Source organism: Grampus griseus, assembly GCF_964374135.1.
Source record: "Grampus griseus genome assembly, chromosome: 20".
Taxonomy (NCBI): Eukaryota; Metazoa; Chordata; class Mammalia; order Artiodactyla; family Delphinidae; genus Grampus; species Grampus griseus.
The window spans coordinates 55,477,521-55,502,645 of record NC_139014.1 but is presented as its reverse complement, the minus strand read 5'-3'; the positions used below and the strand labels follow the sequence as shown (position 1 = coordinate 55,502,645).

The 25,125-nt window shown below is 38.8% G+C and overlaps 1 long non-coding RNA gene across 1 annotated transcript; it reads right to left on the bottom strand.

Moving 5' to 3' along the window:
• Positions 1 to 704: 704 nt before the first annotated feature.
• On the bottom strand, positions 705 to 13,716 carry LOC309837678. The gene is made up of 3 exons (XR_014298286.1): positions 11,463 to 13,716; positions 9,900 to 9,920; positions 705 to 7,092 (listed from the first exon to the last, which is right to left on the bottom strand). It is a non-coding gene; the product is annotated as an uncharacterized lncRNA (long non-coding RNA).
• Positions 13,717 to 25,125: the final 11,409 nt, after the last annotated feature.

Sequence of the window (25,125 nt, the reverse complement as noted above, 5' to 3'; positions counted from 1 at the left end):
ACATGCCGTGGAGCAACTAGGCCCGTGAGCCACAACTACTGAGCCTGTGCTCCTCAACAAGAGAGGCCGCGACAGTGAAAGGCCCGCGCACCGCGATGAAGAGTGGCCCCTGCTCGCCGCAACCAGAGAAAGCCCTCGCACGGAAACGAAGACCCAACACAACCAAAAATAAATAAATAAATTTATTTTTTTAAAAAAAGAGACATACCCTAGAGGAATGGTTTCTCTCTTTCTCAAAATTTAAAAATACCTTTCTACTTAATTATGTTATTGATATGCTGATCACTTCAACATCCCTGCGGAGCTAATAATGATAATAATCACAGATTTTCTGTTCTTCATTTCAGGGGCTTTTGTTTTTGCTGAAGTTTGACTCTTTTCATCTACTTCAAGCAATAGATTTGCCATGTTTTATTTCTCTCCATCTTTTTCAGATCTAAAAATAACAACACAAGGGCTTCCCTGGTGGTGCAGTGGTTGGGAATCCGCCTGCCAAGGCAGGGGACATGGGTTCAAGCCCTGGTCCAGGAAGATCCCACATGCCGCAGAGCAACTAAGCCCATGTGCCACAACTACTGAGCCTGCACTCTAGAGCCAGCGAGCCACAGCTACTGAAGCCCGCGCACCTAGAGCCCGTGCTCCACAACAAGAGAAGCCACTGCAATGAGAAGCCCGCACACCACAACAACGAGTAGCCCCCGCTCACCACAACAAAGAGTAGCCCCTGCTTGATGCAACTAGAGAAAGCCCACGCGCAGCAACGAAGACCCTATGCAGCCAAAAATAAATAAATTTTAAAAAATAAAATAAAAATAACAACACAAAGCTACAAAGCATTAATTATCTAAATATTTCTAATAAACAAAATTGCATTTTGGATGCAAGGGGCCAAATTATGCACATAGATTAATCACTCTTTCCACAAACACAGTATCAAGGAGGGTGGCCTAGGTTCAATGTTCTAATATATCACTCAGATTTTTTGGAGGAAAAAAATTATAACTGTGGAAAATACAATTTTCAAAAGTATATCAAATCAGCTACATAAATTATGAAATATAATTCCAAAATGGTGTAAAAAAAACACCAATTCTTCCTTGAAACAAAAAATGTAATATATCAAATCAACACATTGTACACCTTACCTTACACAATGTTACATATCAATTATTTTTCTCTCAATAAAGTTGGGAAAAAAAAGAAAAAATATATAACAGAGTATGAGTGCCATCACTATCTATCATTAACACCTCCCAACAATCTGTCTCTCCCCTAATCACTGTTTTCATATAAACATTTCTGACTGTATATTCCAATGTTGTCTGTTGATGTTACCTGTGGTCAGAGTTCTTGTCTTATCTTTGGTTCCCCAAGATCTAGTACAAAACCTAGCACAAAACCTACTCTATAAATGATCACTGAACTGAAATAAACATCCTTTATGTATCTTTGAGGCACAAGTGAAATAGTATATGCAAAAGTACTTTGGAAATGACATTGGATTTGTCAATGATTTCTTGGATATGAAAAAACAGACAAACTGGACTTCATAAAAATTCTTTTACTTTTGTGCATCAAAAGATACTATCAAAAGAGTAAAAAGGCAACCCACAGAATGGGAAAAAATATTTGCAAATGATATATCTGAGAAGGGATTAATATTCAGGCTATATACAGAATTCCTAAAACTCAACAGCAACAACGACAACAAAAAACCAACCTGATTCAAAAATGGACGAAGGACTTGAATAGACATTTCTCCAAAGAAGATCTACAAGTAGTCAAGAAGCACATGATAAGACACTAAACATCACTAATCATTGGGGAAGTGCAAATCAAAACTACTATGAGGCCTTCCCTGGTGGCACAGTGGTTGAGAGTCCGCCTGCCGATGCAGGGGACACGGGTTCGTGCCCTGGTCCGGGAAGATCCCACATGCTGCGGAGCGGCTGGGCCCCTGAGCCATGGCCGCTGAGCCTGCGCGTCCGGAGCCTGGGCTCCGCAACGGGAGAGGACACAACAGTGAGAGGCCCGCGTACTGCAAAAAAAAAAAAACCTCCTATAACACTTCATACCCATTAGGATGGCCACTATCAAAAAAAACCCAGAAACAACAAATATGAACTGTTGTTGGGAATGTAAGCTGGTACAGCTGCTGTAGAAACAGTATGGTGGTCCATCAAAAAATTAGAAATAGGGACTTCCCTGGTGGCACAGTGGTTAAGATCCACCTGCTAATGCAGGGGACACAGGTTCGAGCACTGGTCTGGGAAGAGCCCACATGCCACGGAGCAACTAAGCCCGTGTGCCACAACTACTCAGCCTGCGCTCTAGAACCCGTGAGCCACAACTACTGAGCCTGCGTGCCTAGAGCCCATGCTCCGCAACAAAGCCTGCGCACTGCAACGAAGAGTAGCCCCCACTCACCACAACTAGAGAAAGCCCGAGAGCAGCAACAAAGACCCAACTCAGCCGAAAATAAATAAATTTAAAAAAATAAAGTTGTCTTAATGTTCCAGGTTTTTTACTTTTTCACACAATTTTTTTTAATTTAAAAAATATTTTATTTATTTATCTGCATCAGGTCTTAGTTGCAGCATGTGGAATCTTTAGTTGTGGCATGCAAACTCTTAGTTGTGGCATGTTGAATCTAGTTCCCTGACCAGGGACCGAACCCGGGGCCCCTGCATTGTGAGTGTGGAGTCTTAGCCACAGGACCACCAGAGAAGTCCCCCATATGAATCTTAGATTATTGTCAAGTTCCAGGGAAAATCATTAGGCATACTGTTTAATTTATAGATTTGGAGAGAACTGATATTTTTCTGATATTACATCTTTCCATCTATGAATCTATCTCCATGACGTCAGGACTTTTTTGCTCCCTAATACTATCTTGCAAAATTTTCCATTGCATCTTTCATTACATTAATTTCTGAGAAGCTTATGTTTTAAGTCACTATTATAAATTGGATCATTTTTCTATTATATATACTAATTGTTACTTGTAAGAATGCTAATCTTTATATAACAGTTACCTCTCTGAACTTTCTAATAGTTTGTAGATTCTCTTGAACATTTAGTGTAGACTTCCTTTACAATTAGGACAGCTTTTTTTTTACTTTTCAATTTTATATCCCTTAGTACTTTTTCTTGTCCTTGCACAAAATTGAATAGGTGAGAGCAGCAACTTCTTGTCTCGGCTCTGTCTTTTTTTTTTTTCGGCTCTGTCTTTGATGTAACTATTCCTAAAGTTTCACCATCAAGTATGCCATTAACTCTAAATTTTTTATTATTAGCAAATTAAAGACATTTTTTTCTATTTATTGTTTGCTAAGTTCTTATCATGAATGAATAATTTTATCAAATTCTTCTGCATATGAGCTTATCATATGATTTTTCTCTTTTACCCTGTTGGTAGATTTTCTGATGTTGAACTAGTCATTCATTCATTCAACAAATATTTATTGAGTGACTGTGATGTGCCAGGCACCGTTTTAGACTCTGGGAAAAGCAGGGAACTGACCAGCAAAAACCCCTGCCCTCATGAAGCTTAAATTCTATTTGGGAAGACAGATAATAAACAATAAAATAAAATACAGCACAACTCATAAGTGCTCTGGAGAAAAACAAAGCAGAGCAGGAGGGTAAGGAGTGCTAGCTAGAAAATGAAATTTAACTAGGATAGTCAGGGAAGGGCTCACTGGAGTGACATTTGAGGGAAGATCAAAGAAAGTCCATGGTAGGCTGAAGGAACCACAGGTGCAAAGCCCTCAAGGCAGAACTTTTAATTTTGCCACTGAAGAATTTTGAGCAGAAGAGTGATAAATATGACTTATATTTTAAAACAATTTTTAAATTCTTGCATTTCTAAAATACATCCTCTTTGCTCATTATGCATTATTTTAGTACACTGCTAAATTTGTGAGAATGTTGTTTTTCTTTTCTCTCTACTCCTGAGATTGGTTTCTAATGTTCTTTCTTGAACACCCTTGCTCATCCTTATATTAAGGTTGTAATCTTGCAAAAAGCATCATAGAATGAGTTGGTTGTTACTAGTGTTTTCTTCCCATTACATGTACTAACTGTAATGCATGTACAAGAATGCTTTTGTTTTTTGTAAGCTGATTTTTTTTCTTTAATCTGCTATACTAATTTCTGATTGAGCTGCACCATAATTTTCCACCACGACCAGGGAGTCTGTCAATTTCTCCTTGCAGTTGTCGGCGAATACACTGGAAGGTACATAGTTTTTTACTTTAGTATCTTCTTAGATTTCTTTTACCACTAGGTACTGTCCCTTCTTATCCTAATTAATGGTTTTTGCCTTAAAGGTCATTTTGCCTAATAATAATATGCTGCACAAGCTTCCTTTTAGTATTTACCTGAATTGTTTTCTCCTTTTCAACACTTTTCAAAAATTAGGTTTTAGTTGTGTCTCTTTTAAGCAACATATAAATGAATTTTTAAAAATCTAATATGGCAAACTAATTTTTTACAGAGGAGTTGATTCACACTTTTGACTACTGATGTAGCTGGATTTATTTCCCTACTTTATATAGTTTTCAATATATTTGTTATCCTTCTGATTCTTTTCTCCTGCCTTCTATTGAATTGATAGATTTCTATATTCCCTTTTATAGCTCTGCTTGTTTGGAAATTATAGATGCCTTCTTTTTCTTTCAGTAATTATTATTTTTTTTTTTTAGTAATTACTCTTATTTTGTTTTCTTTTTTCCTTTTTAGGCTGTGGCATGCAAACTCTTAGTTGTGGCATGTTGAATCTAGTGCCCTGACCAAGTATCGAACCTGCGTCCCCTGCATTAGGAGCACAGTCTTAACCACTGGACTGCCAGGGAAGTCCCTATTCTTACTTTTAGAGGGCACACTTAACTTTACCTTTATTCTAAATATTCTTCAGCTATGTTTGCCTTCCTCCTGAACATAAAGAGGTTCTTAGTGAAGAGGTCCTCTCTCATTAGAGCAGCTGTTCTTCGAATGTGTTTCCCGAGACCCATTCAAGAATCTGCAAGGTTAAAGCTATTTTATAATATTACTAAGATGTTGCTTTTCCCCCACTCTGTTGACATTTGCACTGATGATATGAAAGCAATGATGGGTAAAACAGCTGGCACCTTACATGTATCAGGGCAGTGGTACCAAACTGTCCCAGCTGTCATTGTATTCTTCATTGTCATGCACTCACAGAAAAAAAAGCCAATTACGCTTAAGAGTGCCCTTGATGAGGCAGTAAAAATTACTGATTTTATTCAATTTTGACCCACAAATATGTCTTTTTTAAAATCTGGGTGATGATATAGGAAACATGCATAAAGCACTTTTGCTGCACACAGTACAGTGGTTGTCTCTTGGAGAAGCACTCGTGTGATTGAGTTTAACAAGCCACTTTTTTTTCACAGAACATCATTTTTATTTGAAGAACGACTGACAGACAAACCATGGTTCTGCAGACGTGGGTATGTGACAGACATTTCCTTGAAAATGAAGTGCTCTTGTCACTTCAAGGAAAAGAAAAAAATTTAAGCTGTCAAGAAAAAAGGCTATTAATATATTCCCTTCTCCAACTACATGTCTGTGTGAGGCTGAATTTTCTACAGGTATTTCAATTCAGAAATAAGAATTTATGAATAATGTGATTCATCTATAATAATATATACATGAAAATGAATACCTGATTCATATATAAGAACCCAGTTGTCTTCTAAGCCACACATTAAAGACACTGGCAAAAATGTACAAACAATGCCATTCATTAAATTTCTATCTTGGGAAATATTTTTCATAAAAATGTTAACATGTAGTAGGTTTATTATTTGCAAATGAAATAGCATTTTTTAAATATTAGTTTTAATTTCTAATATGGCAAATATCAGTTGATATAACCCATGTAACAAAAGCTCTTTGGGCCTACAATAATTTTAAAGAGTATAAAGGGATCCTAAGACCAACACATTCAGGAACTGTTGGTTTATTTCAGCTTTTTTATCACAAAAAAATTGTCTACTTTGCAGTCAATAACTGATTTAAATGTACTGACTTGTCAAATCATTTTCTATTTTTTTAGCCACCACCTCTCCTATTGCAGAAACTGCCTTTGCTTCTTTTTTTTTTTTTTTTGCAGTACACGGGCCTCTCACTGTTGCGGCCTCTCCCGTTACGGAGCACAGGCTCCAGACGCACAGGCTCAGCGGCCACGGCTCACGGGCCCAGTCGCTCTGCAGCATGTGGGATCTTCCCGGACCGGGGCACGAACCCGTGTTCCCTGCATCGGCAGGCGGACTCTCAACCACTGCGCCACCAGGGAAGCCCTGCCTTTGCTTCTTTACTCCCACATCTTCTCTGGATTCACTTTTCTCCTTGCAGAAATGTATCCTTTAATAATTTTTTTAAATAAATTTATTTTTGGCTGTGCTAAGTCTTCGTTGCTGCGTGCGGGCTTTCTCTAGTTGCAGCGAGCGGGGACTACTCTTCGTTGCAGTGTGCAGGCTTCTCATTGTGGTGGCTTCTCTTGCTGCAGAGCACGGGCTCTAGGTGCACAGGCTTCAGTAGTTGTGGCACACAGGCTCGGTAGTTGTGGCGCACGGATTTAGTTGCTCCGTGGCACGTGGGATCTTCCTGGAGCAGGGCTCAAACCTGTGTCCCCTGCACTGGCAGGTGGATTCTTAACCATCGCACCACCAGGGAAGCCCTCTTTTAATAATTCTTAAGTGAGGTTCTGTACTAAACTCATGTCTAAAAATGTTTCTAACTTACAGTCATTCTTGAATGTTATTTTAGCTGTGGATAAAGTTCTAGGTCAATATATACGCCCTCAGTATTTGAGACATTGTTTCCTGGCCTCTATTGTTGCTGATGAGAAGTCAGCTGCCATCGTAATTGGTGGCCCTTTGTATATGGTGTCTTTTTTTTTTTTTTTTTTTTTTGCTGTGTTGCGTCTTCGTTGCTGTGCACGGGATTTCTCTAGTTGAGCCGAGCGGGGGCTACTCTTCGTTGCGGTGCGCGGGCTTCTCACTGACGTGGCTTCTCTTGTTGCGGAGCACGGGCTCTAGGCACGCAGGCTTCAGTAGTTCTGGCCTGTGGGATCCAGAGTGCAGGCTCAGTAGTTGTGGCGCACGGGCTTAGTTGCTCCCCAGCATATGAGATCTACCCAGAGCAGGGCTCGAACTCACGTCCCCTGAATTGGCAGGTGGATTCTTAACCACTGCGCCACCAGGGAAGTCCAAGAACTAGGTCTTAAATAGTGTTTTGAGCCTACTTTGATACCCTTAAATCACAGATCTAGCTACCGAGTCAACCGAGACAAGGCTACTTGTCTGTTTTTGGTTTTAAAAGACCCAAAAGCCATGTTTTTCTCATTTACTCTCATTGGGCCCAGTTTTTTATAAAGCAGCAGTCCCAGGCCGAAAGTCAACAGTTTTCCCAGCCTGCTTTCACAAACTGACACCCATCCCAGGCCCTGGCTTTGATCACTATTCCTAGCTCTTTTGCCTCGGTCATGGAGCTCTCAAAAAGATTTTTACGAACAGAGGTCATGGTCTTGGCCACCCTGGTTCTAGACCCAGAGCCCGAGTTCCCACTCACCATGAGGGCTTTCTCTTCTATTTTTAGTCACATAAATATATCTGCTTTTATCTTAACCATTTTACCTGTTATTGTTAAGTGTGTGAGGCAGGGGAATTGTGTAGAAGCATGAACTCACTTTAATATCTCAATCAGAGGTAATAACTTACTTATACATTTTAAAAAATGATAATGTACTTTGTAAGCCAAAATAAAGCTTTAACAATTTTAACATTTACTCTCTTTACTGTAACAGAGGCAAATAAAAAGTGGAGTTATGGATGCAAAGAGGAGAAAGAGCCAAATGCTTATCACGGGAACTGGAAAAAGCTTCACATTTCAACCAGCTGTTTGCCCACATCCTAAAATGGTCTATGGATTCACTGGAACCATAAAGGAAGAAGTGAAACAAATACTTAATCATATCTAATGAACTTGTTAGAAAAGAGTGATACAATACTTGGTAGAAATGTCTCATCAGAGATGAAATAGAAGCTATTCCCCTGCAGTAGCGCAGTGGAGCCAGTCCTTTGTGGGGCAGGAGGTGCACAAATATCAATTTAGTTTGCTTCATCTATGTGTCTCTGGTCTGCTCTGTCCTTTGTTATACATGGAAACTGGGGCAGTTTAGCAACTCATTAAGAAACACACAAGAAGATGGGCAGCAGATCGGGAAGCATCATGGGCTGGGGCTCACAGCAGTGGTGAGAGCAAAGCAGTCCCCAGTGAACTAGGTGTCAGGTAGGTCAAGAAAGAGGGTCAAGTTCTGAAAACTGGAATACGGCAGAGAAGGTGGAAATAAGACAATGCTCTGATACTAAAACACACTAAAGTCAGAATGAGTTCAACAAATGAGGGCAGGGAGGAAGTCAGTCCCAAGCCTGAGGTTTAGCTGGGTTTGTGGTTGAGACTGAGTGGCTCCAGCAGTGGAGATAAAAGACCCAGGTTAGACAAGGAGCCATACGTGTTAAGTCCATACATTCAGAGCATGAGACCTATCACCAACATGGATGAAGATCCATGAAATTAAACTTTAGATATTTTAATGCTGTGCTCTAGTTCTACTTTTTAGTATTATAAGTGGACATTAATTCACAAACAGCAAACTATAGGAACCTGCCTAACTCAAGAAAGAAGCAATTTGCATACAGAAAGAGATATGAATATAAATTCAAGGTATTATTAAAGACAAGTTCATTCCCTTTTCTCCTAGCTGTCAATAGTAAAACTTTAAAACAATGTACCCCAGACTCAACAGTACTATTAACTTTTTCTAAAAACTGCAAAAAAAAATCTACTTCAGATCCAAATTTCTTGGTCAAGTAAAACTAAGAGATTGATCACTAAATTACAAAAACAAATCCATATGTAATAAGCTCAACTTTTAAATAAAGGTTTCTTCCCACCAGTGCCGGAAAATAAAATTTTCATGAGTTGGCCTCACAAAGGTTGTATCTAGACCAGAAATGCCCAATTAAAACAGACATAATCGAAGGTGCTGAGTTCTGAGTGGTTAAGCACTATGGACAAGGTACTAGCTAGTCAGAATGGCTACTGGTAAGGTGAGTTTGAATTATTGCCTGGAAGGGTAATAGCAGTGTCATATTAAACATTTACCCAGGGCTTCTTTTAAGTATTTAGGGAGGTGACATACCTTAAATATTAATGTTACTGTTTATTCATCAAATATTTATGGAATCCATACTATGGACCCAAACCCTGTATTAAGCACTAGATCTGGTTCTCAAGGAGCTTACCATGAGTTACATTGTTAATAAAAGCATATTATTAACACAAAAATTAAAATAAATTATGTGCTGTGTGCCAGATATTGTACTAGGTGTTTTATATTAGTATTTCACTTAATTCCATTTTAAATGTGAGAAAACTCAGGCTTAGAGGTTGAGTAACTTGCCCAAGTTCCCAGAGCTAGGATCTGGTGCTGTAATTAGAACTCCAATCTGTTCCAGAGCCCCAAATCCTATCCATTATGCATATTGCCTCTGGTAAGGGAGATAAGACATAAAGAGCATAATTATCATATAAGGTCAAAAGTGAAAAAGGAAAAAAGAACTGTAGATAATTAAGGACATTCAAGAAGACAAATTTCTTCCAAGTGGGGAAACAAGGAATGGCTTTGTGAAGCAAGTGATATTTACACAAATTTTTGTCAGATGGATAGGATCTGGTTGTACAGAGAAAGGATATGAAGGACAAGGTGTAAAAAGTATGGGTGGTGGAAGGCGTGTTGCACCAGGAATCGGAAGATCAGGTTCAAGCTTTACTCCTCCTTAACTGTGCACACGAAGTAAGCCACTTACCTCTCTAGGCTTCAGGTTATTCTTATGTAAAATGTCCAGTATTGTTCATTAAAAAAAAACAAAACAAACATAAGCTATATGCAAGAAGATAGTCACAGTAGAGTCATTTATAAAAGTAAAATCTAGGAAACAACTTACCAACAATCAAGAAACGGGTAAATAACTCAAATTATTATGCAGCCTTTCTGACAATAATTACGGATACTGTAGCAACATAGAAAAGTGTAACAAACAGCAAATAATAAAAACTATTCAATACTGCACTATTACAAACATACATATGACCAAAACTAAAGCATAGTATACAGAAATAAAATTTGAAAAATAAAAATACACATGCCAAATCTGTTCCCCAGACCTCAAAGTAAAAAAACTCTAGGGGGCTTCCCTAGTGGCGCAGTGGTTGAGAGTCCGCCTGCCGATGCAGGGGACACAGGTTCGTGCCCCGGACCGGGAAGATCCCACATGCCGCGGAGCGGCTGGGCCCGTGAGCCATGGCCGCTGAGCCTGCGCGTCCGAAGCCTGTGCTCTGCAGCGGGAGAGGCCACAACAGTGAGAGGCCCGCGTACCGCAAAAAAAAAACCTCTAGGGATTCTCCAAGTGACTCTGATGTATACCCAGGACTGTGAGGCACTGATAGGATATCTAATGTTTCTTTCAACTTGAACATTCTAATTCTTTAAGTGCATTTCGTATACCATGGCAAAGTAGACAAGTGCTAAGAACAGATTATAGAAATGTACAGGGAATAAAAATTAGTTTGGGGTAACTGCACCACAGGATCTGTCAAAGAGAGCATGAAGGAACATGAAGGCCTTGATAGGCTAAGGAGGGGTTTGGACATCATGCTGTTGGCCATAGAAGGTTATCTATAGCTTCTGAGCTAAGTAAAATAGTGAGAGCAGCACCAGAGCTCTCTGGAGTCTGGAGTCTTAGCAGCCTTGGGGTTTCTGCCGCCTTTGGCTGGCATCATTGGGTTTAAAGGGCCCTCACTGGTCTCCAAAAATGTCCGTAATTTTCTTATGAAGACAATCTAAGATAGCTCTCAGGGAGAGCAGGGATGTCAGTTACCTGGCATATTAGGTAGTACTATATTCTCCCTCACCTGAGGCAGACTTCACTAACCAATCACAGTACTCTTTCCCAATAAGCCTGGTTGGCTTCAAAATAATTCTCAATACTTCTCATAGCCCTCCAGGAAGCCAGGAGACCCTTCTAATGGCAGAGATTTTTCCATCTCCCTACTCTTGAGCCTTAGAAGCAGAACCTACTCCTTCAATCTGGCTAAGAAGTGCTCCAAGGATTGGACAGGAACTCTAACGGTTCTAACTTCCTTTTGTGTGTGTAACTACATCACAGGTTCATCTCATACCAAGGGAAAAAGAAAAAAAACGGCAAAGAGGAACGTAATTCCTAGTTAAGGTAGTGAACTTTAAGGATTGAAAATAAATCATATAAAAGTACAGACAAAAGTAAATTTATGTATAAAGGAGGGGTGTGGGGGGAAAGCTGGCTTTGGTCTCCTTCTTAGCTACATCACATGCCAGTTGGTACAAAACTTACAGAATATTGATGGGAATTCTTTATCCAGACTGTTGATCACATTTGAAGGCAACAGAAAAATGTTCTCAAATATGCAAAGAGTCAAGAAATACACCAGCTATGTACACTTCTTCTCAAAAATGTATCTGAAGATATCATCCAGCCAACCAACTAATGAAAAAAGAGAACACGCTTTTGATTTGGAATTTGTGACATGAAAGGACTAACAGTTAATATTTGAACCTTTAAAGCTAAATAAGTAGGAGAATGAGAAGAAATATTAAGTATGATCATTTCCTCACATTTAATACGGTGAACAAATAAATTTTATTCTTGATGAATCAAGAAATATATATGAATATTATTGAAAGACACAAAAAAGTAAAAAACAGAAAGCGACAAGGATTTACTGTACAGCACAGGGAATTATATTAGGTATGTTGTACTAATCTATAATGGAATATAATCACAGAAAAAAATAACTGAATCACTACGCTGTACTCCTGAAATTAACACAATATTGTAAATCAACTTTACTTCAATTTAAAAAAAGAGAGTCTATCATTTAATTTACCAGAAGATGGGAAGATATACCGAAAATACATAGAGAAATGTGTGGAGGAATATGCAACAAAATATATTAACATGTTATCTCCAGATGGCTACATCGAGGGTAAATTCCGCTCTCTTATTCTTTAAATTTCACCAGAGTTCCCCACCTCACGGCCTTAGGACTTGCTGCTCCCGCCACCTGAAATACTCTTAACCTATACTCTTAACCTATCTTCACATGGCTAAGTCTGTCTCTGCAGGGCTGTCCCTCTCTCATTACTTAGATACAGCTCACATATGATTTATTTCCTCAGAAAGGCATTCCTTGATCATCCAATCTAGAGCAGTCCCATCCCCACAAATCACTAGTATTTTACTGTCTTATTGTGTTCATGGCACTTTATCAGTATCTTAAATTAAAAATTATCTTATTTTTTCTTTGAATACTGTTAATCTTCCACACTAGAAATGGGAGCTCCATGAAGGGAGGGGCTTGTCCCTTCTGTTTCAATGCTGTATCTCCCCTTAGGACCTTGAAGCATACTTTGGCACATAATATTTGTTGAAAAATGTATATCCATAAGTTAATTTTGTAATCAGAACAAAAAAATAAAGTTTTTTACTTTTGAGATATGAAAGAAATAAAAGCAGAGAGAATTAAGTTAGTTAAAAAAGTGGGGCTTCCCTGGTGGCGCAGTGGTTGAGAGTCCGCCTGCCGATGCAGGGGACACGGGTTCGTGCCCCGGTCCGGGAAGATCCAACATGCCGCGGAGCGGCTGGGCCCGTGAGCCATGGCCGCTGAGCCTGCGCATCTGGAGCCTATGCTCCGCAACGGGAGAGGCCACAACAGTGAGAGGCCCGCGTACTGCACAAAAAAAAAAAAAAAAAAAGTGAAAAGACTATACTAGGATATCATTTTATGCAAACTTAATTGGCAAAAAAAATGTAGAAGTATGAGAACCTTAAATGTTGGAAAGGATATGGCTCAGTGGGAACTCATATGTCACTGGTGGAGTATAAATCAATTCACTACTTTGGTAAACAATGTGACATTCTCTTATAGGGCTCATCATTTGCATATCCTATTACCCAGCAATTCCATTGCTGGAGAAACCTCTTCATATGTATGCAACAAGAGACACACGTTATAATGTTCACCGCAACACTGTAAAAGCAAAACAACTGGACTCCTAAACAGCCATCAAAATAAAATGAATAAATTCTGGTACATCAGACAAAACTGGAAATGAATGTACTGCAGCTACCCAAAACAACATGGATGAATCTTAGTATGATTTAGCATAATCCCCATGATTCCAATTTTATAAAGGTTAGAAACAGAATTAAATACATTTTTATATATAAGTAGATGTACAAATTAAAACAAAAGCAAAAACATGATAAACATGTTCCATATATCCTTTTGTGTCAGCTACTTAAAAAAAGTTAAATACGGAGACTTCCCTGGTGGCGCAGTGGTTAAGAAATCTACTGGCCAATGCAGGGGACACGGGTTCAATCCCTGGTCCAGAAAGATTCCACATGCCAGGGAGCAACTAAGCCCGTATGCCATAACTACTGAGCCTGCACTCTAGAGCCTGCGAGCCACAACTACTGAACCTGCACACCTAGAGCCCGCAGTCCGCAGCAAAAGAAGCCCGCGCACCGCAACAAAGAGTAGCCCCCACTCGCCACAACTAGAGAAAGCCCGCGTGCAGCAACAAAGACCCAACGCAGCCAAAAAATTAATTTAAAAAATTAAAAGTTAAATAAGAAAAAAATTGGACCTCACTTTGGAGTTGACCATGTCTATCATTCAAATATGAATACTACACTTTTAGGAATTTTGGTAACAAACAACGAATTTTTAAAAAAATATATTAGTTCTAAAAAGAAAAACTTTAAAAAATTACAGGAGGCCTCTGACTTAAAGCTAACCATATTTTACAACTGTACTTCCTATATATAGCAGAGTAGGTCTTCAATAAATATATATTTGCTCAATGAATGATAGGTGATACATAATTGAAGGACTATTAATAAAAACAGCTAACTTTTATCGAGCTAGGAACAGTTTTAAACACTTCACATAAAGTGTTCCATTTAATTTTCATAATAATCTTATGAGGCAAGTCACGTATATTATCCCCACTCATGGAAGTACTAGAAAGTTCTATGAGACTATAGAGAAGAGAGTACTTGTCTCAGCCCCAGAGGGTCGAAGATTATTAAAATGTCCTAGTTAGGAGCAAACTAGAGCAATTAAACTTATTTCAATACAATTTGAGTTTCTGAAGTTACATGCTTCACTTTCTTTTCTTTCACATTTTGATGTAGTCTGTCAGCAATAAAATTAAGGCAAATGTATTGTTAGGCTCATGTAAATTTTAAAAATTGTAACTGGTACCCTTTACAAATCCTGAATTCAAAAGTACAGCACTGGGCTTCCCTGGTGGCGCAGTGGTTGAGAGTCCGCCTGCCGATGCGGGGGACATGGGTTCGTGCCCTGGTCCAGGAAGATCCCACATGCTGCGGAGCGGCTGGGCCCGTGAGCCATGGCCGCTGAGCCTGCGCGTCCAGAGCCTGTGCTCCGCAACGGGAGAGGCCGCAACAGTGAGAGGCCTGTGTAGCGCCAAAAAAAAAAAAAAAAAAAAAAGTCCGCAATAAAATCAGTCATATTATTTAAGACATGCTAGCCTAAAGTATCACATTTAAAAAAATAAGCACTTGCTACTAATTTGGGTGGGTTACAGGTTCTAATTTGCCCCATCCTACATCTGCTTCAAACAGCTGCTTCAAGCAGTTCATCTCTGCATCTCTATAAAATGAGGTTAGACTCGATCTTTAAGGTGCCTTCTAATTCTAACATCCTGTGGTTCTATAAAGACAGTACTTTTAAGCAGGATAATTTAAAAAATTCCAATCTTCAAACCAGATACAGTAGTTCTGATCCCAAATGTAAAACTTTTAACTGCCAGGCTTAAATTAAAATACAAGCTAAATGTGTCTCCCTTTCCTGGTGGGAAGCTGAGAAAAACCAACTCAGGTGTCTTGGGTTTCCCAGGACTAGGGTTTTCCCACCACTAGAGTATTTCTTAAGAGAGAAAATACCAAGGTTGTGTCAGAGAAGCAATCGAAAGAGGTCATATGAAGAGGGCCAGGGAGAACAAGAAAAGAATAGAGGCAATATGGATAAATATCCAAGTAAACTCCCTAACGAAGACTTCATTTTGTAGATATCAAATCTTCTAATATTTGTATCCCTTTTACCTACTTCCTACCCACTTTCTCTAAGTTTTTTTAGGTGAAAACAAAACACCTCAAATTTAGTTTTTAACTATGCAAAGGGGCTCATAAATATTTTTGAATGAAAATCGGAATTCTGTCTCTATCCCTGGAGATCTTAAAAATCTTTTTTCCAGTAATACAAGAGGCCCTAAGGTACTTGGTCAAGAATACATTGGTCTAGAACTTGTACTAATTTTTATCTAAAAGCATAATTACTTTGATGAAATTTATACAAGATGATACACATGGGACTTCCCTGGTGGCGCAGTGGTTAAGAATCCACCTGCCAATGCAGGGGACACGGGTTCGAGCACTGCTCCGGGAAGATCCCACATGCCGCGGAGCAACTAAGCCCGTGTGCCACAATTACTGAGCCTGTGCTCTAGAGCCCGCAAGCCACAACTACCAAGCTCACGTGCCACAACTACTGAAGCCCGCGCGCCTAGAGCCCGTGCTCTGCAACAAGAGAAGCCACTGCAATGAGAAGCCTGCGCACCGCAACGAAGAGTAGCCCCGGCTCGCCACAACTACAGAATGCCTGCGCACAGCAACAAACACCCACACAGTCAAAAATAAATAAGTAAATAAATTTATTTTTAAAAATATATGATACAGTATCTATTACAAGAGAAGTATCTTTCTATATCACCAACTTGATGAGGCATATTCCACTACGAAAGTCCTACATACACAATATATTTCATTTTCAAATTGTGAAGTGCTTCTGGTAATAAGTATGTACATTGAAAATAAAATGCTAAATTTGAAAAAAATTTTAAGTATCAGAGAGCAAAGCTTCACTACTTGCATAATAAGGTAATAAATTATCGTTTATTACATAATTTTTTTTCAGCCACTGAGTAGTAAGCCCAGAGTAAGACTATCATATTTCACAAGAAAGACTTTCCAGGGACTTCCCTGGTGGTCAATGCAGGGAACACGGGTTTGAGTCCTGGTCCGGGAAGATCCCACATGCCACAGAGCAACTAAGCCCGTGTGCCACAACTACTGAGCCTGCACTCTAGAACCCACGTGCCACAACTACTGAAGTCCACGCGCCTACAGCCCATGCTCCACAGCAAAAGAAGCCACTGCAATAAGAAGCCTGCGTATGGCAACAAAGAGTAGCCCCCACTCGCCACAACTAGAGAAAGCCGGTGTGCAGCAACAAAGACCCCAAGCAGCCAAAAATTTAAAAATGAATAAGGACTTTCCAAAGAGAAAAAATAGAAGGAAAAAAAAACATTAAAAAAAGAATACTTTCCAGCAAAAACTCAGTCAAGTTTTTAATGATTATAAAGAAACCCAGAAGATATAAGATTAAGAAGACAAGTACCAATACTCTTTATCCATTCACTAACTTTACCAAAATGAAATCCTCAAGGAAGCACTTGAGTACTGAAATACACCCGAGAACACCCAGTTATTGGTGTTTTTGGCACCTTATACTTTAAAAAATTGAGGATGCCCAGATGAGGTCAAGAAGAAAGTATTTGTAATTTACTTTAAAATACTTCAGTATTTGCAATGTGGCAAAATGTATTATTTAGGTTAAGCTGTAACCCAGGTGCTAATCAAGAATACACAGTCCCTGAGTGGTCTAGTGGTGTTTTAATTAGGAAACATATGACCAGAAGCTGTACCTACAGGCCAATCTGACATCTCTAGTTACGTGGATCAGCTATACTTAAATAGTCCTCACTCCTGCAAAAACAGACTGGATAAGAATTATGAGGCCTGTATCCTTTACTCTTCGATTTGATACTCTAGGTTAAATTTCCATACGATCCTGTATCTAACAGTTAATTTTGGTTGATGTTTGCCCAGAACTTTCTATAAGAGAGCTCGACCTCTGAAATTTTATAATTTTCTCTGAGTTCACTTTTCATGGTAGATGGTGGTTGGATTATCTAGAGGACAGACAGCTGCAACTTGCTTAGATCAATCTGCTTCTTTCATCTGGACACGGGATAAATGTTTGCCAGGCAAACAGTGGCGTTTACCATATGCTGACCTCTCTGCAATAGATTACCTTTCTCCCACTCCATCTACTGTCTGCCCAACATCCTTCAAGACTCAGAAGTAATCATTTCTGTACAGTCTTCCCTCTTCAACCAACCACCACCAGGCTGAGTTAAGAAGTACTCCATTTCTATTTTTACAGCCCTTCGCACACCACACTATTTATACCACATTTTACATCACTAAAACCACTGTTTCTTCCAGTGGACTGTATGTTCAATGAGAACATGTACCATTTCCTTAATTACAAAATATTGCAAACATATATAAATATATCCACATATATACCACCTAGCTTTAGCACTTTGCTGTATTTGCTGCAGATCTTTAAGAAAATAAAATATGACCTGGGCTTCCCTGGTGGTGCAGTGGTTAAGAATCCGCCTGCCAATGCAGGGGACACAGGTTCAATCCCTGGTCCAGGAAGATCCCACATGCCGTGGAGCAACTAAGCCCGTGAGTCACAACTACTGAGCCTGTGCTCTAGAGCCCGTGAGCCACAACTACTGAAGCTCGCGCTTCTAGAGCCCATGCTCCACCAAGAGAAGCAACCGAAAAAAAAAAAGAGAAGCCCACCCGCAGCAACAAAGACCCAACAATGCAGCCAAAAATAATTTATTAAAAAAATATAAAAATATGACAGATAATAGTTGAAGCACTTTGTTTACCTCCACCTCCAACAAGAGGTAACTTATACCCTGTATTTGGTATTTACCATTCCCATGCAGCTCTCCATACTTTTGTTACATGTATCTGTATGCATAAACACTAGTGTTGTATGTTTCCAACATTTAAATGCTGTAACATTGTACATACCTTTACTCAACCTGCTTTTATCACGCATTATTTGATATTTATCCAGGTTGATAGTTAATTTTAACTATTTTTTTTGCATTTACCTGTATTTATTCATTACTGATGAGTATTTTGGTTGTTTCAAATTTTTCAGTTGCAAATAATATCACACTATTTTTGTACATCTCCTTGTGCACGTATGGTTTCTATAAGACATATATCCAGAGGTGGAGCTGGTGGATCTAGGAATATGTCATCTCCAATCTTATTCATAATCTTGCCAAAATGCTTTCCAAAGTGACTGAACTAGTTTATGTGGCAATATCTGCTAAAAGGTCCAAGATATTCTCTCCTTCTTCCTTTAATAACAGATCCTCCAAATTTTAGACGGGTGTATAGCCAACTACAAATATATAATATCATTTCTCAAAATTTTTGTAACTATCTGTGGCCATGTGCCTAAGTTCTGGCCAATGGGATGTAAATAGAAGTTGGGCCACTTCTAGGTGATACTCTTAAAAAGATGAGATGGACCCTCCCCCCTTCTTAATTGGTATGTGGATATGATGGTCATAGCTGGAGTAGCTATCATGAAACCAAAGAATGAAGGTGCCTACTAAAGCTGACAGATAAAAAACTAAAAGAAGCCTGGGTCACAAACACTTTTATCAGCTCTATGCTTGGACTGTTACAAGAGAAAAACTTCCACTTCACTAAACCACGTTATAGTTGGATTTTCGTTACAACAGTCAGAACGTGGATCCTAACAAAACACGCTCCCATTGGCAGTGTGTAAGAACATATGTTGTTCCACATCTTTGTCAACATTTTTATCAGACCTTGATTTTTGCCAAATCGATATAGGTTTTTGAAATGGTATTCTACTGCTTTAACTTGTATTTTTATGACTCCTAGTGAAGATGAGTCATCTTTTCATATTTATTGGTCATTCTCGTCTTCTCTTTTGTGAAGTACCAGTTGATACTTTGCCCGTTTTTCCACTGGACTATACTTTTCTTGTCAACTAAAAGTTTTAAATATTCTGTAGATATAGATATAGATATAGATAGATAGCAAAATACTTCTTCCTGACTTAACCTTACTGTTGTGAGCTAACTTCAGTTTTCTTAGCTGTCCAACACAAGGAGGTTAACATGGTTTTACAGCATTTTCATTTGAGTGTATGTAGGCTGGGAACGTAATTCTTAGTTCTGAATATGAAGACACCTTTCAGAAAGCATCCAGGATTTGCAAACATACTTCTAAAATACTACATGATGGATTTTTCTTATAAAAGGCACACAACAATCAAAAAAAAAGAAAAGGAATTCCAGAGACTGACACTGTCCTCAAAAAATCGTTAGAACTAAAGGATGTAATAAAGTAGGCAAAGTGAAAGAGAGAGAGAGAGAGAGAGACTGACTCCAGGTAAAACAAAAAACTTTACTGAAAAGGAAATGTAATCACATTACACTTTGTGGCCTTTTGAGTAATATTTACTATCATAAGAAATCTGTCGATTTCTAATTTTAAAATCAATCTGTAAAGAAATTAAAAAATCAATCTATAGACAAAACATGTTATGTTTTATAGAAAATGCAAATGTCCGAGCCTTGACACTACAGAAAGTATAGATGTGCAAAGTAAAAAGTGAAAGGTAGAAAAGGAACAGAAGAGTAAACGATGATATCTTTATGTTATTAAGTAAGGAGTTTAGATACTGTCTTTAACTGACAGAACAAGGAATAAAGATATGTTACAGAGGTAACAAATAGTGGAACAAAAAGGTGATATAATTACATAAAGGACAGTATAGATGGAATAAGCTAAATCGTTACTTAAGACAGTGGAAATCAACAAATGTTAATATTTATAAGTCAGTAACAGAAAGATGTCATTTATACATACTGAGAGGAAGCCAAATAAAAATACTATTAAAAGTAGTTCTTCCTTGGTACTGTGACTGTGGGTGGGGCAGGGAACTATTGCCCTTTTTTTGGCCACACCACACAGCTTGCAGGATCTTAGTTCCCCGACCAGGGATTGAACTCAGGCCCATGGCAGTGAAGACGCCAAGTTCTAACCACTGGACCGCCAGGGAGGTTCCCTATTGTTTTTTTATTTGATCCACATTGGATTTTTAAAAGTGATATGCAATACTTTAAACAAAAATTTACTGTTTCAAAAAGGAACAGTATGAACTCTGTACAAATTTCCAGGGACCATGTAAAAGATTAGGCGCTCTTAGAAATTATGAATTTCTGGAGTTAAATTCTTTTTTTTTTTTTTTTTTTTTAGTCTCACCACTACTTGCTTGCTGATTGAGAAACAGATGCCTGAGGTATGCTTGTCAATATCCTGACAGTTATCACAGCTTTTTTGATTTGAGATCACAGAGATGAACCTATTCAATGCAACAAACATTTATTGCCCACTATGTGCCAGGCACTATGAACCAGAGGTAGAATGAACACCAGGGTAATAAATTTAGTCATCTATTTTAACTGTTTCCAAGATATGTCTTCCACCCAAACAATTCACTGGTTGTTCTTAAGTTTTACTTTCATGATCTCAACCCTCTTAGAATACTGCACTGCCACCAAAACCCTTCTAGGAACTGAAATCCTGAGGCTGAACAATAATTTATTTATTCCCATCTACAACCTTCAACTCAGTCATAGTGGCCAATTACTGCCACTCTTGTTCCCTGACATCACGCTCCATCAAGCTGACATATCATTTGCTTGTCCATTATCAAACCTTCCTCTCTGGGACTATCTGGGTTTCCTGCTATTCACAGCTGCTAGATAAATTCCCACAAACATCAGCTTCCATCCAAGAAGCCCCACACTGGTGACCCACAGAAGAACTGGTCTGAAGGTGTGTTTGGCTCATAGTGTTTCATTTAATTTTTAAAACAGAACTACCTTTTTGTCAAATTCAAAAAGATTTCTAACTTTTCTAGGAAAATGAAATCAGACAACCCTGACCAAACGTTACACATGGCATGAACCTCATTCAGAAGGGTCAAGACTTCACCACTCTCCAATTGGCTCGTTTCACTCATTTCTACTACCTATCTGGTTCTAGGTATTTTATTAATAGTTTGCAATCCCTAGTCCAGCCTACCTCTATTCTAAATTCGAGCTGATCTTTCACCATGTAGGAAAAGGGAACTTTTTATTCTGGTAGACATCCTATAGGAAAAGTTAGCTCTCAAAAGTTACATCCTATAGGAAAAGTTACCTCTCAAAAATCCTTCTAATCTTCCTGGAAAACCACAAACTACACTGTTTCTCAGAACAGTTTTGTCCAAGAAACTCTTACTGTTGGAAAGGGTTATTCATTAGCCAATCAATAAGTACCTTCTAAAATCCTGCTTAAAAAAAAAAAAATCCTGCTCAAAAGAACAGCATGAGTTAGTCAGATTTAAACTGCGCAATGCTCAAATAAAGGCACATGTCTGTTGGAACCGCTAGTCTGCTCTGATGAAATCAACCCACTATTGGCAAGTTAGTTGAATTCAGCAATTATTAAGTGCCTCTCTTTAAGTATTGAGCTGGCCAAAAAGCTCATGCGGCTCTTTCTGTAAGTTACAGAAAAAACCCAAACGAACTTTTTGGCCAACCTAATACTACGCAGCAGCATTCTAGGTTTTAGAAATATAATGAACAAGACACACACCTTCATTCAAGGAGGCTGCACTCCAGTCCAAACAGGCAACATTAACGGTTGAGTACTTGGTGTAATGAAAGCATATATGAAGGTCATCGTGAAGGCTCAGGAATTTTTAAGAGGAAATAACCTCTAAACTAAAATTTGCTAAGTGTAAAGATGAGGATGTCAACCAAGACAAGAGGTAATGGGAGGAGACAGGGTGTTCAGCCTAAAAGAATTGAGAGTTTGAACTGAGTACAAAGGGGAATTGGAAAGAAGTGAAACTGGGAAGATAAGCAGTGGGTCAGATTATGAAAGGTCTTCCAAGCCAAATAAAGAAGTAAAACCTGAGTATCACTCTTCACTCCTACTCTTTATGGCACTTCCAATCATTCAAGTTTTATCCTGAGGGAAAAGAGAAGTCATTAAATGAGGAACAGGAAAAGAAGCTTAAGAAGCACCAAAAGGAATAATATAGAGAGCACTAAAGAAGGTAGAAGTTGCTCTGTAACGACATTACAAGACAAGCACAGAAAACAAGCACAGACTGGGAGAATACATTTGCAAAAAAAAATCTGATAAAGGACTTTGTACCCAAAATATAAAAACAAAATTATTAAAACTCAATAAGGAACCAACCCAATTTAAAAATGGGCCAAAGACCTTAACGGAAACCTTACTAAACAAGATATATGCATATGAAAAGATGCTACATGTTATATGAAATTAATGCACAGTTAAATGAGATACAACTACACACCTATTAGAATGGCCAGTGTCTAGAACACCGACACCACCAAATGCTATCAAGGATGCAGACCAAGAGGAGCCTGCATACATTGCTGGTGGGTATGCAAAAGGGCACACTTTGACAGAGTTTGGCAGTTTCTTATAAAACTAAACAATCTTTACTATACAATCCAGCAATTACATTTCTTCACACTCCAAAGGATTTGAAACCTTATGTGAACACAAAAACCTACACATTGATGTTTATAGCAACTTTACTCATAACTGTCAAAACCTGGAAGCAACCAAGACATCCTTCAGTAGGTGAATGGCTAAACTGGTACATCCAATTGAATATTATTCAGCACTAAAAAGAAATGAGCTAACAAACCATGAAGACATGGAAGACCCTTAAACACATATTACTGACAGCTTATCTGAGGCTATATACTGTATGATTCCAATTGTATGACATTCTGAAAAAGGTAAAACTATGAAAACAAAAAAAGATGTGACTGCCAGGGGTGGGAGTTGGGGAGATGAATAGGCAGAGCACAGAGAATGTTTAGGGCAGTGAAAACGCTCTGTATATTACAATGATGGATATGTCACTATACTTTTACTCAAAGCCATACAAAGCACATCTAGTGAACCCTATGGTAAACTACAGATCTATAGACTTTGGGTGATTATGATGTATCAGTGTACATTTATCCATAGTATTTTTTAAAAAAAAGTACCATTCTGGTAAATGATGTTGATAATGGGAGAGGCTATGTGTGGGGGCAGAAGGTATATGAGAAATCCTGAACCTTCCTCTCAATTTTGTTGTAAACCTAGAACTGCTCTAAAATATAAAGGAAAAAAAAAAAAAAAAAGGCAGTTGGTGGAATTCCAGAGCACAGTAAAAGGGGTTACCATGAAGAACTAGATACTGACTCCAAAGCAATAAAGGATGTAAATACAGGTTATTTTATTTTATAGATATGGTATCTAAAAGTTAAAGGCTTTGACTTTTTATTACCTTCATGAATTAGGAAGCAAAGCCATGAGACAAGTACATGTATGCCGTGTGTGCTGGCATGGGAAGGAAGCAGACAAGGATTTGAAGACACATGGAACAAATAAGCGGAAAAGGTGACTATACCCTTACACAGAATTGCTTTGCAGCACCATGGGCTCAGCAAAGGTTGAAATGGTTATATGTTATCCATCTACAGTGTATGATTATACCCTATTAGACAACTTGCAAAGTTGTGTGATTGCTTCAGTAGTGTCACTACAACCCATATTCTTCAAAAAACATTAATCACTCAAAAAATCAAAAAAAACATTAAGCACCTATTACATTAAGTAGTGTGTCAAAGACTTCAATAAAAAGGAACTTTCAGGAGTCAGTAAATTAAAGCAGAGGGATAAAAGTCATGAGGTCAAATGGAACAAATGAGCTTATAAATAACGGTTTTGTTTCAGGTAATGAGCAGCTCAGTGATCCTTTCAAACTCCAGGTACAAATAAGCTGGATGAACAGTACACTCACTCTGCCAACTATTAGAAACTGACTGTGGAAAACCAGTTTTGGGGAAGGTTTTCTCTGTGTGTGGTACACGAGCCTCTCACTGTTGTGGCCTCTCCCGTTGCGGAGCACAGGCTCCGGACGCGCAGGCTCAGCGGCCATGGCTCACGGGTCCAGCCGCTCTGCGGCATGTGGGATCTTCCCAGACCGCGGCACGAACCCGTGTCCCCTACATCCGGCAGGCGGACTCTCAACCACTGCGCCACCACGGAAGCCCTGGGGAAGGTTTTATAAAGAGTTCAGTTATGTAAAATAGGATTTACCTGGGCCTAACAGAAAGGTTTTTGAAGCAGGGGAGCAGTCTTACTACTGAGAGAAAGTGACAGAAAAAATTGAGGGATTACAAGACGGTGGCCAAGTAAAGTGTGAGATACAGAGGGCTGCCAAAACGTTTTAAGCTAGTCCTTGTGAACAGGAGGAATTCTAGTTTTAACTTGACTGAGTCAATAGCAGTCAGGCCCAATTACTGTTCCTGAATCCTACTACTCCACATCACCAGAACAGTGGCACTGAGGAAATGGTGACGGTGTCTGGTCATCTGGTGGTAAACTGTGGATGCTTCTGAAGAGATGTGGAGACCAAAACGAAACTCTCATCAGTGAAGATCAAAGGCACTCCAATTTGTAGAGGAAATGTATATCCCTAATGTGGTATTCAAGGACCTTTACAGACACACCTTAAATTTTCTTCTCATTCTTTGCAACTTTCACTCACATACCTCTTTATATTGTTGGGTTTTCCAGTCATTCCCTTAACACTTTTTCATATTTGTCCAAATCCTAACAACTCTTCAAGACCTAGTTCAAATGCCTCTTTTTCCCGACACAAGGCAGGTGGAATTACCGTCCTCCAAACTTCCTCAGAGGGCATTTTCACTTTCCTGTGTTAGCATTTATCCTTAAATCTAAAAAGACCGAAGCTTTCTCAATGCCTTACCAGATCTTCAATAAACATTTCCTAAATGAACGGTCAGGTGTGGGCTAAACCACGTGTAAGAGTTTAACTTTCAAATCTTTTTTACTTTTTTTGTGCTTAGGTTTGGCATCATCTAACTTCTTCTCCAAT